Raw genomic sequence first — 17536 nt, forward strand, 5'->3', positions numbered from 1 at the left:
GGCCATCAGAGAAGAGCTCTAAGGACAAGGCTGTGACCCAGACCTGCGTAACACAGCCTGTTTCCTTCTGAGCTGTCCGTCCTTCCATCCTCCTTAGGCTGATGTGGAGCCCACCTGAGGCCTCACCTTGCCAAAGTTTCCACACAGCCCCCCGCCCAGCTGTGGAAGGGCCTACAGGCCCTCCTTGCAATTGGTTTGCTGAGGAGGGAAAGTTAAAACAGCCATTTTTATTTGGGAGCCTCCAAAGAAGTTTATGATCTTGCCCCTTGTTGGGAAATCTGTTTCTACTTAGGAGAAACAGTCTCGGGCTGCGGTGAGCAGGCAAGTGAGGAGACGCCACACTGCTCGGTAATTACATTTCCCCCCCAGGTCCTCAGCTGCCCTCTCTGACCCTAAGTGAAGCTCTTAGGCCTAGGGCACCTCGAAGCCCCGAATGCCTCGCATTTGGGGGCGCCTGCCAGACTAGAGCTGGACAACCCAAGCAAGAGGGCCAGTGCAGAGGCTGGAGGTGGGTGTGGAAGAGAGCCTGACAGGAAGAGGCCCAGGGCACCAGGCAGCCTGAGGTTAGCCTTTGAGTGCCTCAAAGGTGATGGTGCTCTGAGGCGCTTGCTAGGAGGCTTCTAGCTTCTAGCATGCAGGACTTCAAAGTTTGGAACCCATCTAAACCCCCTGCCTCAGTGCCCAGGCTGCTATAGTGGAGAGCCTACTCAGTGTCTACAGATTCCTGGGAAGTCTTCCCTTTTCTCAGTTGGTTCTGTAGACTGCCATGTGCCTCTCTAGTCACATGACTCAGGGTAGGCCAATCACAGCACTTCCACCTCCCCCAGCCATGGTGATTGGCTCAGGGTGGGCACCTGACCCAGGATGAGCCAATCAGGGCTTTCTCCTAGAGAACGGCAGCTTCTAGTGTTTCTTGGGAATGGTCATGAAGGGATACTATAGACCTAGCCCCTCAGTGATCGCTCCAGCACATTCTGGCAGGAACCAGACCCACTGGTAAAGTGCTGAATAAATTCCAGGACTTTGAATTTCATTTTAATTTAGAGAAGGAGCAAATATTTGTAGCATAAATGTTGTGTGAAATATTTGGGCTATACTTATGCTAAAAATGACTCATTCCTTAGCTGAAGTTGAATTTAACCTACTAATTTAGATTTTATTGGTTAAGTCCAGCAACTGTGAAATCCAACTGTCCAATTCATGCTGGGTACGCCTCAGCCCCCTGGGCCACAAACAGGTGCACCCAGCTGTCCTGCATGGGGTAGAAAGGATGTGCACGAAAGAGGTCGTGTTGCGTTGCCCTCCCTCACGGCACGTTCACGGCCTCTGAGAAGTGCCTGCTAGCCAAAAGTGTGGCAGCCCAGCTTTGCAAACAGCTCCTTGTAGGGTGGTAGCCCAGCCTCAAGGAGGCAACTGAGACCTTATGGTGCCTCTCTGCAGGAAAACAAAACAAAACAAACCTCCAAAGACATAAAAAGCATGGGGCAATTGTCTCTGTGTCTGAAGCTAAAGGAAGTTGGTGGCATAGAAGGGAGATACACGTTGGCCTGTGCCTGACTCTGCACATCACCAAAGGCAGATGAGTAAATGAAGAGACCTGCTTGATGGGCTTGGGGGCACCGAGGACCCCATCATGGGACTCTGTAATGTGCCCAGTGGTCCTGGATCCCACTGATTCCCACTGGCAAATGACTGGTAATCCCAGGACTTGGGAAGGAGAGGCAGGAGGATCAGAATTCAGGACTAGCTTGGCTACATAGAGAGTTTGCAAGTAATTTGGCCTACAAGAGACCCTGTCTCAAAAAAACCAAAACAAGAGCCGGGCGGTGGTGGCGCACGTCTTTAATCCCAGCACTCGGGAGGCAGAGGCAGACAGATCTCTGTGAGTTCGAGGCCAGCCTGGTGTCCAAAGCGACTTCCAGGAAAGGCGCAAAGCTACAAAGAGAAACCCTGTCTCGAAAAACCAAAAACCAAAAACAAAACTTCATACTTTGATTCCACGTGTGATATCATGCTTCTGTGGGCCCTTCCATCATAGCACAGGCAGTAACTTGTTCTGGCCTTAGTGGACACTACTCTGAACTGGACAAACCCTGATCTCTCTGCAGAGCACCCCACCTATCTCCACAGCAATAGAGTGTGAGAATAGTTTCACAAGGAGCTGAGTCATGGCCCCTCACCACTACCTGGGTACCCAGAGCCCTGCTGGGCTGGGGCAGGGCCTAGCCACAGGCAGGAATAAGGAGAGGAGTTGGTGTTGCAGAATAATCCTTTACACTTTGTAAAGATGTGTCACTGTGATCGGTTTAGTAAAGAGCTGAATGGCCAATAGCTAGGCAAGAAGAGGTTAGGAGGGACTTCTGGGGACAGAGAAGTCTTGGGGAAGAGGAAAGGCAGAGTTACCAGCCGATTACAGAGGAAGCAGGACATGCAGAAGGAGAGGTAAAAGCCACAAGCCATGTGACCACACAAAGATTAATAGAAATGGGTTAATTTCAGTTATAAGAGCTAGTCAGGGGCTAGAGAGATGGCTCAGCACTGGTTGCTCTTCCAGAGGTCCTGAGTTCAATTCCCAGCACCCACGTGGCAGTTCACAACTATCTGTAACTCCAGTTCCAGGGGACCCTTGCACAGACACACACAGGCAAAACACCAATGCACATAAAATAAAAATAAATTATTAAAAAAGAAAAAAAAGAGCTAGTCAGAAACAAGCCTAAGCTAAGGCCAGACATTCATAACTAATATGAAGTCTCCTTGTCAAGATTTGGGGGCTGGCAGTCCAAAAAAGCCTGCTGTAATTTGGGAGTTTTCTGGGCACACTAGTGTCTAGAGCTTAGCCTCTGCTCTTGTGTCAGAGCCGAGCCATCTGCAGCATGAGGACTATGGCATGTCACCAGGTGGCTCAGGGACAAGGACCCTCAACCATGGCCAAGGGAGATGGAGGATAAGATGTGGGCTGGCAGACTGGCCTGCCTGTGGACAGGGAACCTCAGAACTGCTCCTCTGTGATGTGCTGATGTGACGAGGGACCTTTGCAGCTCTGACAGGGGAGACCACAGGGGTTGATCCCAGGGATAAGGATTGGCCCTCCCACCAGGGCATGGCCCTCCCGCCAGGGCATGGCCTTCCCATCTGCAGCTCTGCCCAGGAACAACATGGAAGACTCAGAATGAAGGCACCTCAGGAAAGGAGGGCACCTTGACTTGTAGTTTCTTGGGTGGAGCCACATGCATTTTCTTTCATGTCCTGAAGCAGCTTCAAATTAAACAGAGCATCCCTGTGAGATCCCAGGACCAAGAAAGAACAGCACTCCTTCCTTTGGACCAGAGGGTGCCCAAGGCAACTATCATAACTGGCTAAGATTAAGGCTCAGGTAGCATGGTGGTGCACACCATATTAATCCCACCAGCACTTGAGAAGCAGAGGGAGGTGGATCGCTGTAAGTTATACCAGCCTGATTTACAAAAATAAGTTCCAAGCCAAGGCTACTGTAAAACCTTGTCTCAAAAAATAAGAAAGGATAGCCAGACGGTGGTGGTGCACCCCTTTAATCCCAGCACTCAGGAGGCAGAGGCAGGCGGATCTCTGTGAGTTCGAGGCCAGCCTGGTCTACAGAGCGAGATCCAGGACAGGCACCAAAACTACACAGAGAAACCCCGTCTCAAAAAAACCAAATAAATAAATAAATAAATAAATAAATAGATAGATAAATAAATAAAATAAAGTCGCACTGACCTCTCAAGGAATCCAAGGAGAAGGAGAACGTGAGGAAAGTAGCGTCTTGTGCTTGCTTTGGCAGCACACATGCTAACATTGGAACGATACAGAGAAGATTATTATGGCCCCTGCACAAGGATGACATGCAGATCCATGAAGCGTTTCCTGTTTAGAGAGAGAGAGAGAGAGAGCGCCCCATGATCAAAAGTTCTGGGGCTTTCTTAGCCTGCCTTACATTAGGCTGTCCCTGACTGGATTGGGCAGGCTAATCAGCTCTCTGGGAGCTAGTTCCCTTGTCTGTGATAAAGCTGGCATTGGCCAGACAGCCTCAGGGAAGACATGGCTGAGTCCTGCATGTGGCTGTAGAGCGTCAATGACTGCTGTCCATCTCCTGATTTCTGAATCAGCATTTTTTTAAGCTACCAGGAAGAGCCCCAATACCAACCTTCCCCTTTTCCTTCAGAGTAAAAATCACATCTCCCAGCTTCCTGGGCAGCTATATGCAGCTGTTAAACTGAGTGGGTTTATTTTTTGTTTTGTTTTTTTTTTTTTTTCTAAGACAGGGTTTCTCTGTGTAACAGAGCCCTGGTTGTCCTGGAACTTGCTCTGTAGACCAGCCTGGCCTCAAACTCATAGAGACCTGCCTGCTCTGCCTCCTGAGTGCTGGGATTAAAAGCATGCATCACCATGCCCAGCGTGAAACTGAGTTTTGGCCCAAGATGGTGAACATGTAACAGGAAGCATCCTTAAACACAGAGCTGTGCCTTTTCTCTCTTCCTGCTGGTTGGAATGTAGATGAAATGTTGTCATGTTAGCTGCCCTCTTTATTATGAGAAGGAAGCCACATTTGAGAACAGTAGAATGATGAGACAAGAACCTGGGTTTCTGATGATGGACACACACAGCATCTCAGGACTTTCCAATTACTAGACTCCTCCCCCTTTCCTCATCCCTGACTCCACTCTGCACTTCTCTGGAACAAGCCCCCCCCCCACACCCCATTCTGCTGGGATATCCTTGAAGGGTCCCGGCTGCACTCTAGTCCCTGAGGCCACAATCTCCTACAGTTTAATGTCACTGCCAGGTCAGGCCTTCTAACAGCATGGAAAACTCATCGCAGTCTGCAATTATGTATTTATTGTGGGTTTATTCGGCTGCTGCCTTCTCTGGACTGTCATTAACATGATGGCAGGCCTCCTGCCTGGGTGTTCACCACAGTGTGCCCAGCACTCAGGGGTCTGGGCACAAGAACACATCTCCATCTTGTCCTCAGCTCCCAGGCCGCACCTGCTTCTGAGTCTGTTCTGACCCAGAACTCTGCCCACCTCCACCCTGCAGCCTCTTTCCCGGTCCTGTTCTTGTTGACACCAAAGCCTTCTTGCAATAGACCCAGGCCCAGCCTGTTCTTCTGAACTCTGGTTTCAGACATGAAGTAAGTGGTAAGTGGAGCATGGACTCCCCCCCCCCCCCCCCGCCCCACTCACCAGGTCTCCCCAGGGGCACTGTTTGGCAGAGGTGAGAGACTCCTTTGGAGCTTTGGGAAGATTATGGAGTGACATGTATTCCCTCGGATTCCCCCCATGACTGACAGGAAGGGATGGAAATACAAAATGCTTGAAAGGATATGAGGCCACGAGCCCCTCCTCCCGGAGAGCTGCCGCCCTGCCCCAGTGACTTTGGATGTTCACAGAAGCTGGTGACCACACGGTGGCCTCAGCACTTGTGGGGCATAAGCCAGTCCTACAGAGCAAAAGGCCCAGGTACTAGAGCAACAGTGAGTGGCTTCCCCAGGGAGGCCAGGCGGGGAAAAGCACTGCTGCCTCAGGGAGGGGGGCGTGGACACCAGGGCAGAAGTTCTACCTTGCACATTTAGGAATAGTGCACTTTACTTTAAGATATAAAATGGAGGCAGAGCTGCAGTGTGGCTCGGTGGTAGAGAGGTTTCCTAGAACATACAAGGCCCTGGGGTGAATCCCCAGCACCACAAAATACATGCATGCGTAAAGACAGACAGACAGACACACAATGGATCGGTCTAATGTCACATTGCCACATGCGTGTCTGCAGGAATTGTCTTTTCACCATAACCACCAGACCAGCCTCTGTGTTTCCTGTCTCCTTCCCTGTTCAGGGCATTTGGCTTTCGCTGGAGGCTCTGGGCTCTATAGCGCCACCCCCAGGTCGAGCTACTGTTCTCCAGCCACCCCGGACCATCTTCTCTGTGCTCAGATGATGTCTTCTCTTCCCGGCGTGTTGTGGTTGTTCCAACTGCCCAGGGCACCTGCACCCCAGCACCACAACCAGGGCTGCTCCACTGAAGAGGCTGCCCATGTCACCGCCAAAGCACCATGCTCTGGCTGCCTAGTGCGAGGGCGCATCAGAGCAGCTGGATCTGGACCTAACACCGTTGGTTCCAGGCCCACAAACAGCAGTTTTTAACAGCGGAATTGGGGCTGGCAAGCAGCGCAGTCCTGTCTCTGCTGCCCCTGCTCAACAGAAGACTGCCTGGGTGGGGGACAGCCCGAGGACTCTGAGGGCAGACCTGTTCCACTACAGGACAGCAACTGGGGACAGATGAGGCTCTCTGCATGTGACAGAAGAGCAAGAAAGCTGTCCTTACCTGAAATCATTCACAGTCCTCACAGACAACTCAGCTCACATGCCACAAAAATCTCCCGACTGCAACCAGTGCCCGCACTGACAGCGGATGCATGTGCACTGAGCCTGTAACTGCCCACTGTGAGACACTGGGCTGCACAGAGCACATCCTCCTTACAGCCACCCAATAATCCTGTCAGTGTCACCACGTGGAAGGGGCATCGCCAGTGTCCCCGAAGTCCACGTGTCAGAGGTCCACTGCACACAACCACATCTGCTAGATGCCACACTCTTGGAACACCTGGGGTCATCCCTTTCTCCACCGTCTCCACCATCCAGCTCCTAACTGCCTTTCAAAGCTGCCTCAAGCATCAAATCTTTCCCTTGTCCCCATTCTGCAAGAGGCCTTTCTGGACCTCTTGAGGCTCCAGCACTTCATCTGGATTTGACTATGGCCACACAATGAACCATAAATTTCTCCAAGCCTGGATCGTGCCCTTTTTTCCTGGGCATCCCCAGGGCTGAGCCTATCCTGGTACAGAAAGACTTCTCCTAAAAGACTTACTGAATTAATAAATGCTCCCTCACTCAGAGTCTTCTAGGTAAACTCCGGTGCGTGCTGACAGACACGGCAGCCCTCGAAAGGACACCCGTAAACAGAATCCAAGTCCCCGAGACAGACTTAGGGTCCCACTATTGCCCGGAGCCCACTGCGGCCATGTAAAGGGACCTAGTGCGAGGGCGCATCTAGGAGGGCAGCCGAGATGCCTGAACAGCGTCCACCATCTGTCTCACTTTGCCACTCACGAGATGTCTTCTTTAGGGAAAAAAAAGTTCAGCCCAATCCCACCCATCCATCACAAGCCGGCCCGAGTAGGACACACGGGTCCACCCATGCTGCATCTACCTACTGCTCACAAAACAAAACCCTTTTATTTACACTTGAGAGCAGGTGCAGGACGCACTCCTGTTGCTGGACCCCAGCACCCTGACACACCGCCATCACCCACCCTCCTGTCCACAGCAGAAACTGACTGTAGACAATGGCAGCCCAGCGTCCCTCGCTCCAACTTGGGCCTGGATTCAGTCAGTAGGAAGCACCAGAAAGCCTGGGGAAAGTATACACCACCCAGCACCTCCCTGCCAGGTCACAGTGTCCCCTTTCCAAGGTCTCTACTTCTCCACTGCAGCTGCCCCTCAGGTCTGGGGTGGTGGCAGCTCCCTTCGTTGCTAGCCTGGGTACTACACATCACATCTCCCCTTTAATCCATTTATTCAACTCTCCTCAAATGTCCCGTCTGAGGGTGCCATAAAAATGTAAGACCGTATCAATTGCCCGTATCAAAAAACATCCTTGTATGTTCCACTTGGAGTAGTCTGGAAGGGAGGCTAGCCCCCAAGCCTGAACAGGGGCCACCTCTCTTTGTGTCCCCGGGCATGAGCGGTGTCAAAGCCAGACTCCATCCAAGAATGAATTGATGCCTCCTCCGCCACTGAACAGCAGGACCGTGTCTTCCTTCCCCCCACCCCACCAGCTTCAGCCTCCGAGCCAAACCCAGGTGGCGCTCTTCTGCCTCCCCCATCACCTCCCACGGGAGCTGGGGACAGCCCCGTGTTGGCCCCACTAGCGCCCGACCGGGAGGCTCTGCACTCCCAAGGCGCTGAAGGAGCCTGACGACGCCCCCATGGGGACCGGAGGCTACAAGGTCCACTGGGGACCGCAGGGGATCCCCAGGGCAGCACAGGTCGCCGTCAGGTCCCCGAGGCGCTCCGTGCGCGCCCCAGCTCCCTGCCCCGCCCTTCCCTAGCAAGGAGCATCGCCCCACGTGGGGCCGCAGGGGCTCTCGGCCTTGGCGCGTGATTGGTCGCCGAGCAGCCAATTAGAGGGCCTCTGCTGCTCGGACCGCGCCGATTGGCCAAGCGAGGGCGGGCGGGGCGGGAGTGGGGCTCCCTTTTGTTCTTGGCTCCCGCGCCGCGCGCCCGCTCCGGCCCCGCCACCTGCGGGCCCACTCCGGCCCCGCGCGCCTCCCGGAACCCCCCGCTTGTTCGCACACGCGAGCTAGGAACAGCCGCCTGCAACGCAGCCCTCTCAGGGTCTGACCTTGGACGGGCCCTTTCATTCTGTGTTCCCGGGTTTCTTATCCTCGTTTTCTCCTTGTCTCGTAGGAATTGTGGCGAAGAACAGGACCTGGCAGCAAGCACGGGATGTTTCTTAAAACCTAACATTCAGTGATATAAGGGCTCTGGTCTTTCCTAAGAGAGGCCACGTGGGGAACTGCCTGGAGAGGGTCTTTACTAACCTGAGCCTGTTTCCAGAGTGAGCTTCCCTGTTCTAGCCAAGACTCACTTGGGCTGGGTGGGAATGGGACAGAACTCCCGCCCTGACTGCCGGTCCGTGCTAACCCTCTCCTAAATCACCCGCTTTTTTTTTCTTTTTTCTTTCTTTCTCGTTTCTTTTTTTGGTTTTTCGAGACAGGTTTTCTCTGTGTAACATCCCTGGAACTCGTTTTGTAGATCAGGCTGGCCTCAAACTCAGAGATCTGCCTGCCTCTGCTGGGCTTAAAGGCGTGCGCTATGACCGCCTGGCCCACCCTTTCTTCAGTCAGTCAGTGGGTGTGGACTCTGACTGGTGTGGAAAGTGGTGGCCTCAGAAGCATGGAGCCAGCAGCAGGAGAGAGAGCTCTAGATTGAACTGGGGGTTCAGGGGTTCAGGTATGGGTCTCCCGACCTCTGGTCTCAACACCTTTCACTTAGAAACTGCTTCAGCACATTCCCCAGCAAAGCCATGGCTTCAGGCATTCGCTGCAGAGAGGCCACAGTGCGGTAGGCTTGGACACAGACGCCCACTCTGCACTCGGCCTATAGGGGAGGGGTGAGGCCCTGGGAACCCTCAGCATCCTCACAACATGCGTGGATGGACTTGGAAAAGCTCCTAGGTTGGCCGAAGTGGGGGCATTTCCAAGGTCACCCTCCTAGAACTGGGAGTCTAAAAGAACCTATATCAGCATTCAGAATGCATCCCTAGCAAGCAGTACAGGGTTCTGGACCACCCTGACAGCCCCAGGCCTGTGGCAGGTGTGTGCGTCCTAAGCATGGGGTGCTGGACTACATCTGCGGAGTGTTTTTCCCTGGGTGGCTGGGAACGGGAATGGAATGGAAGAAGGCAGTATCACAGGCTCCTGAGACAACCCCGACCCCATGAAGTTCAAACACACCCCTTTCCCTGCTGTTCTGAGACCAGACAGCCTGTGCTGATAAGAGTGGAAGTTATTGGAGGTGGTTGGTGTGGGAAAAAACTCCAGTGGGGAACCAGTGGGGGCTGTGTGCCCTCAGGCCTCCAGCTTCCGGCTTTCCTGCTGCCAGCCAGCACTTTGGTCTTGGAGGGCTCTATAAGAGCTGGGAGTCTGCATCCAGGAGATGAGGCCTCCCCGGGCATATAGAGGAGGGGGCAAGGGAAGAAAGGAAACTGTGGTAGAGGTACGGGGAAGGGCCTGGGTCACCCACCAGGAGCAGAATCCTCTTCTTCGGGCCAGACGGACAATAAAAATTAGATACTAGACACTCCGTGACCCGGCCGACTAGGACAGACCTCTCCCGGGGGCCTAAGCTGCTACCATGTCCCTCCTGTCCAGGCTGCTCTCAGACGGCCTTGAGTGCCTTTCTCCAAAGATCAGGACTAGTGTTGATGAGGGAGGGGTGTGCTCTGATTCAGGCAGAGCTCCCCGCCACAGCGTGGTCACCTGCAGTCACAGCCTGAGAGTCCAACCATCCCTGTTCTTGGAAGTCAGGCAACCGTTAGTGAGCATGTCATCAGTAAGCCCCCAGGGAGGGCAGAGTACTTAGGGATCTGAAGTAATCAGGAGCCCGGGGGTCAGAATGCTTTGGGAGAGCTTTGGCCATGAGATGGGGGGGCAGGGGAGGGGGTGGTCAAGGGTGCAGGAAATAACCGGAGACAAGGCCAGAAGGCAGAGGTGGGAGTAGCCTCTGCAGGTGTCCGGACCACAGTCATGGGCCCCATGTGTGGGCTGACTCCTGACCACGTGACCACGCTATTCCAGGAGGGGATATAAAAGGGAGGTAAATGCCAAGAGGCTGGAAGGGCAGGACAGAGGTGACGATGAAAGTCGCCGTCACCGGGCACCCCACGTCTGCCTTTGTGTTCAGTGTTGAAGGCTTGGTGACAGACCACATGGGATTCGAGGAAGGGCCTTGGCTGGTCTGCACACGTGCAGCCTGTAAGCATCTGGCAGCGTTATTTCATCCATGTTGGACATGACTCCAGTCGTGCAAAGAAACTGGGCACCCAAGCAGCCCACTGCAGGCAGAGGGAAAAGGGACAGGGCGTTAGTGCTCAAAGCTGTTTCCCCATTTTTGCCTCCCTGACCTAGTGAATGACCTAGAGCCTGGCACACGAAGTTGCCGCCAAGTGGGTTGGGGAACTTTAGTCTGAACTCGCCTCTGCAGCCTCCCAAGCTCTGGCTCTGCGTTTACAATCTGAGTATGAGAATCTGGAAATCAATCTTCTGCGCGCACACACAGGGGCCCTCCTCCCATAGGAGCCAGTTGGCCAGTAGGAGCGATGTGGGAGCGCCCTCCAGCGGTCATTTTCGGTATGGCAGCTGGTGGGAGAAGAGAAGGAAGCAATGTGGGATCTGGACTGGGAACACTTCCAGGATCCAAATGCTCCTGATGTGGGTCCTGGACAACGTGGGAACTAAAAAATGAACGGTTTAGTAGATAGGGAAGGGTACGATGTCTCTTATGCTGGGTGTGATGGTGGACACTTGTGATCCTAACTCAGATGGTTGAGGTAGGAGGATCCTGGGTCTGAGAGCAGCCTAGGCTACACAGTGCGACCTGCTTTGAGAACACAAACCAGAGCGGTTAGAGATGGCTCAGCAGTTAAGAGTGCTTGCTGCTCTTCCAGAGGTCCTGGGTTTGGTTCTCAGCATCATGTCAGCCAGCTCACAACTGTCTGTAACTCCAGCTCCAAGAGATCTGATGCCCTCTTCTGACTTCTCCCACACAGATGTGGTGTGCACACTCGCGCACGCATGCATGCACACACACACACACACACACACACACACACACACACACACACAGCAACCAAAGGGCTGGCTGACAGCTCGGTGGCTAAGTGCACTGGCCTGCAAGCAGAGAATCTGAGTTTGAACCCCCAGCACCAGGTGAAAAGCTGTGCACTTGCCCTATAGCCCCAGCAGCACTGGATGGAAGACGGGCGAATCCTGAGAGCCCAGGGTTCAAACAGCCTAAGGTAACCAGCAAGCTTCTGATTCCATGAGCAGTTCTGTCTCAAGCAGAGAACAGAAGACACCTGGCACGCTGCCCTGGAAGACACACATTCATATGCAAGCACCACACACACACAAAGACATTTCTTGGGTGACTCCACGAGGGTCCTGAAGGGGTGGATCCAGAGGTCACCTAACCAGAGTGGAACCTGCCCAGTCAGGAGCTGGAGCTGTTACATTAGGAGACAGCAGGAATACACGGATAAAGACTGAAAGCAAGAAGCAGCCTGGGAGCACTCCTCAGGGAGCTGGGGAGCATCATGTCAGAAGCCCAGCCTGATTGATCATCATTGCCTGAGGCTGTGTCCCAAAAAAATAAAAAAATAAAAAAATAAAAAAATAAAAAAATAAAAAAATAAGGCCTTCGTCAAACTCTGACTTCCCCAAAGCCCTCAAGTAGGTGACTTCCAAGGGAGTTCTGCCCCGCTGCTTGCCTGAGCTAAGGAGCACATGCCCAATGGGCATTGGTGATTTTCCTCTTGGAGGGAAGCACAGCCTGGCTCACCCACAGATAATTGTTGCTTCCTAGAACCAAATCCTGCCACATCTAGATGGAGAGCTTCCACCATAAGCAGTGAAGTTTGTAACAGTTTAATTGAAACACAATCTACACATAACATAAAACTCACATGTTGCAGGGGTCTGCGTACGCTTCAGTGTTAATTTTTAAAGTGTCTTTAATGTCCTTAAGTGCATTTACGGTGCTGTGCAGTCACACCACCATCTATGGCAGGACTTTCTGCCCTCATTAAGCAGAAGCCACCTCTCTGCCACCCTCTATCTCCTCTCCAACTTTAAGTTGTCATAGTGTTGGAGAGATGGTCCAGTGGTTAAGAGAACCCGCTGCTCTTGCAGAGGATCAAGGTTTGGTTCTTAGCACTCATGTGTTGGTTCACAGCCATCTGTAATCCTAGTTCCAGGGGAATTCCATATCCTCTCCTGGTCCTCATGCACACTATATATGCAGGCAAAATACACACATAGATTAAAAATAAGTAACTCGGGGCTGGAGAGATGGCTCAGCGGTTAAGAACACTGGTTGTTCTTCCAGAGGACCTGAGTTCAATTCCCAGCACTCACATGGTGGCTCACAACCATCTATAATGAGATCTGGTGCCCTCTTCTGGCCTGCAGACATAAATGCAGGCAGACCACTGTATACATAATGAATAAATAAATCTTTTAAAAAAAATAAGTAACTTTTAAAAAATACTTTATGTTAGGCAGTGGTGGCACACGCCTTTAATCCCAGCACTATGAAGGCAGAGGCAGGTGGATCTCTGTGAGTTCAAGGCCAGCCTGGTTTACAGTGTGAGTTCCAGGACAGCCAGGGCTACACAGAGAAACCCGGTCTTAAAAAAAAAAAAAAAAAAAAAAAAAAGAAAGAAAAGAAAGAAAGAGAGAGAGAGAGAAAGAAAAAGCACTTTAATTATCCTACTCTAGATGTTTCATGCGTTTGTCCTAGGTGATTGCCTTATTCATAGCATGTTTTCAAAAGCCAGCTTACTACAGGACCTTACAAAGGTCTCTGTTGTGTTAGGGCACGTGTATCCACCATTGCTTACTCATTTGTCCAGGGTGGAAAGTTTCCATCTTTTTGTCCATTATGGCGCCTTTCAATTTAAAGCAGTAATGATTATTTATTTTTATTTTATGTGCATTGATGTTTTGCCTACATGTACGTCTGTGTGAAGGTGTCAGATCCCCTAGAACTGGAGTTACAGACAGCTGTGAGCTGCATGTGGGTGCTGGGAACTGAACCCAGATCCTCTGGAAGAGCAGCCAGTGCTCTTAACCACTGAGCCATCTCTCCAGCCCTTGCTGTTTTGTTTGTTGAGGCAGGGTCTTATGTAGCTCAGGCTGACCTTGAACTCCCTATGTAGCCAAGAATAGCCTTGAATTTCTAATCCTGCTGCCTCCACCTCTCAAGTGTTGGGATTGCGGGCGGGCGGCACCATACCCAGTTTTATGGGGCTTTGCACATCTAGGCAAACACTCTTAGCCTCCCTCCTTTTTAGACAGTCTTGACATGTAGCCCAGGATAGTCTCTGCCCCCCTCGTGCTGGGATTATTATAGTCGTGTCTCCTCGAGCTCGACTGGGGCAGTGTGTGGGGAGGGGGCGGGGCAGCAAAAATCAGAGGCAGCGCCGACTCACACCCAAGGCCAAACAAGGAGAGTGGGAGAACTACCAAGGTCGGGGCGTCCGGACGGCCTCAGGAATCAGGGGCTCGCACTGCAGGGTCCCCCTTCTCGGCCCGCAGTCAAGGCGGAGACAGCACCTCGCCTGGAGACTCCGAGGAGCACACACCCGCCAAACGCCCGCCCAGCAGCCGCGCGCCTATTGGCTGAGAGGACCGCAGCCCGAACCAATCAACGGACAGCGTCCGAGCGCCCGCTAGGAAGGCGGCGGGCCCGAGCCTCGCGCGTGCGCACTGGGCCCCGCACGCCGGGAGGTCCGAGGCTCACGGCGGGGCGGGCTGATGGGTCCCGCAGTCCCCACGTGACTCGGCGCTCGCTGGCGGCGGGGGCGCGCCCCTCACCCCAGGACAAAGCGCCGGGGCCGCGCTCCGGGCGCGGGGGAGCCTCGGCGAGGGCCCCAGCCCCGGGATGCATAGGGGTTGCGCTGGCCCCGCGTTGCCCTGGACTCCTTCCGCCCTGATGAAGGAGACGACCAGGGCCACAGTAGCAGCGGGTTGCACTTGAGGCCACGGGACCAGAGGACGTTCTTCCAGCGCCAAGCAGAACCGCTTCAAGCGGTCAATTACACCCTCCCTGGCCTGGACCTTGCTCCGCAAGGGCCAGCTGGTTGGATCCGGAACCCCAGGCCATAGAGGGAGGGAACAAAGGCAGGCGGACCACGGGGTGGGTGGGGCTTGTGGACCCTTGGCTGGACCAAAGGTAAAGCTTTGTATGTCCTCAGCTTTGACTTCCCGCTCTCTCCAGAGGTGTCACACGACTGCATTGCACTGCGTAGTTCTTCTCACTCAGAACCCTGAGGACGCGTGGGAACTCACAGCCCCACCTGCCTCACCCTTTTAACCTCCAAGTGGTCCCAGGACCAAGACCATTCCCTTCGGGGACACTGGCCCTCCCTCCATGGACCTCTACCTACAGTCTTGGCTCCTCCTTCCTTTGTGGCCAGTACACAGTGACTTATAACCTGTTCCCTCAGCTAGAGTCTGAGTCAGGCCTACCTGGCAGGGGAGAAGGGGAATCTGTGTTAATCTGTCAGCTGTAATGGGAGCAAAAGACAGCTCCACGTTGATGCCTGTAGCTGTCTGAGGCATCCTTTCACACACTACCCAGATGAAGCCAGAATTCTGAGATGCAGTTTATTAAGATGAGGTTTTTAACGGATTTAAGCACTAAAGGTACTCAGGGAAAGAACAGTACACATCCAGGTGTGGGTGTGTCCTGCTTTGAGTGAATAGCAGTAACCATATATGCGATTTTTTTAAATGGCTCCTGAGCTTTATATTGCTGAAAGCGTTTGAAAGTGACCCCCTTTTCCCTTCACTAAAGGAGACCACGTCCCACACCTTCTGTCTTCCCAGTCTACCTCAAGCTGACAACAGAGTGTGGACATACATTCACTCTGAATTTAATTCTAAACTCACTGTGGGGTCACGTGCCTGTAATCCCCGCACCCAAGAGGCTGAAAGGCTGAATAGGAAAATCGCCACAAGTTTGAGGTCAGCCTGGTTTATATATTAATGCTTAAATCTGTTTTGTTGTTTCCTTAATTTCATTTTAGCTGGATGGTGGTGGTGCACATCTTTAATTCCAGCAGTTAGAAAGCAGAGAGGCAGCAGGCTCTTCTCTGAGTTCCAGGCCAGCCTGGTATACAAAGTGAGTTCCAGGATAGCCAGGGCTATACAGAGTAACTTCACACACACACACACACACACACACACACACACACGGTGGGGGTGGGGGGAAGAGAGAGAGTGAGCAAATGAATGAAAAAATAAAAAATAAAGTGGAGAAGCAATTTAGGAAGACAGCCCGCATTGACCCCTGGGCTCTGCATGTGCACAAAAAGACATGCACATCTTTATATACGTGCATATGACACACAAAACTCAACCTGAATGTGTAGCCTCTTTTCAAGCCACAGCTAGTTTCTTTCCAACTGCACACCAGAGCCAACTGAAAAACAAATATTTGGCGGGGGGGGGGGGGGGGGGGGGAGGAGCAATGTATATGCACATGCCTTTAATTCCAGCACACAGGAGGCAGAGGCAGCCAGATCTCTTTATGAGTTTCAGGTCAGCCAGGGCTACATAGTCAGACCTTGTCTCAGAGTTAAGTAAATAGAAACAAATATTCTAGAGGGTCCTTCTTTAGAAAGGGAAACAGGAACACTTAACAGGAAATAAGCAAAGATTATCAAAGATATTCCATAATGGCCCTGAAAGAAAGAAATACGAACTCAGATAGTCACAAATGGTCACTTATCACCGGTCAACCTGGCAAGCATTCCCTGATGTAAAGGCAGATCTTGTGTGGGGAAGCTGGAGGGCACCTTGGGGAGAAGACAGGCTTAGGATCTGCTATTCTAGCCCCTGAGCTTCCCACTAGGGAAAGGGAGGGGAGAAGACAAGTCATACCTCCACTCAGTATCGATGTGTGCAGAAACTGAGCCCCAAGTGTCCGGAGTTTAGACTCTGCAGGACAATGACAGTACAGCTCTGGCCAAGAGTGGCCGCAGGTGGAGGACAGGCTGACCTGATGTCTGCGCCCTCCTCATTTTCAGTTGGGTTCCGTGACACCTTTGAGGAGGAGCCTGGTCTGGGGCTGGCCAGGGCCACTACGCTGGTGTAGGACCCCCTTGTGATCGGTGGGAGGAAGCCAGAGCAACCCCCGGAACGCTTGGCATCCGCTCCAGCGACTCTCCGCCCCTCCCTCTGCGTCGCTGCCTGAAGCGTGTAGTGTGGGCACATTTAATTTAGTTATTTAAATGCTGCGGACTGAATATTTGATCTCCTCAGAGACGTCGTGGGACAAATACCTGAAAACCTAACTCCTGAGCTTCAAGCGTCTGATGCCACAGGCCCCTGGAGTTAAAGGCCATTTCCCAGATTCCGGTGATCCGTTCACTGTGCTCCCTGCTGGGCCTTCTCTTGTACAAGCTTTGCTAGTGGGCTCATGTGCCTGAAGCCTGTGGCTGGAATCTCATTTTCGTGTCTTTGGGGGACCTAGGTAGGGGTGCAGCCCTGGCCCCTCCTTGGGGCTGACAAAATTGTGCTTGTCCCTCACAGAGATTCTACCCATTCCTCAATCTATCATCAAGACAGGCAAAGTCAGAGTGTCAAGGCAAGGGTTTTATTTGCAGCCAATGTGGGTATTATCAGCAAAAAGAAACTGAGAAAAAATATTCAAGTCTCAGTATACAGTGGGAAGGCCAGAGTGGCCTGAGCTGCAGGACCTCTCATGGAGGGCTGGGAACGAGCCATATTCCACTTCCGGAACGTGACTCACAAACTGCAGCAAAACCTGGAGCTTCCTTACAAAACTGTGTAACAAGAGACTAAGACGGACACAGGCAGACACACAGACACAGAACAGCAGCCTCCCAGTGCTCATGCCCGGCCTGAGTCTCCTCGCCCTCTGTGTCTGTGGCCACAAAAGTGATAATGCCTGTGGAATCCGGCTGTGGAAGCTGCCGTGGTTTCTGTCTCCCCTTTCCATGAGCATTGCACCTGGCAGCGGGTAGAGCCACCGTAGCCCTGGACCCAGCCTGGCCGCACACTCATGGGAGACCCTGAGCCAAGACCACTCCAGTCTGCCGACTGCCAACTCTCGAAACACTGTGTGAGGGAAGTAACAGATGTCTGTTTCAAGCTCCAGGGTTGTAAGGTCATTTGTTGCCTGGCAATAAAGAGCTGACGCACCATCTGCA

General features: G+C 52.8%; 1 non-coding gene across 1 annotated transcript; it reads left to right on the forward strand.

Annotated features, from left to right (window-relative positions):
* Positions 1-3786: 3786 nt before the first annotated feature.
* On the forward strand, positions 3787-3893 carry LOC121831845 (U6 spliceosomal RNA). Its single transcript, XR_006075449.1, has one exon. It is a non-coding gene; the product is annotated as a U6 spliceosomal RNA (small nuclear RNA).
* The last annotated feature ends 13643 nt before the right edge of the window (positions 3894-17536 follow it).

Source organism: Peromyscus maniculatus, chromosome 8 (assembly GCF_049852395.1).
Source record: "Peromyscus maniculatus bairdii isolate BWxNUB_F1_BW_parent chromosome 8, HU_Pman_BW_mat_3.1, whole genome shotgun sequence".
NCBI classification, from domain to species: domain Eukaryota; kingdom Metazoa; phylum Chordata; class Mammalia; order Rodentia; family Cricetidae; genus Peromyscus; species Peromyscus maniculatus.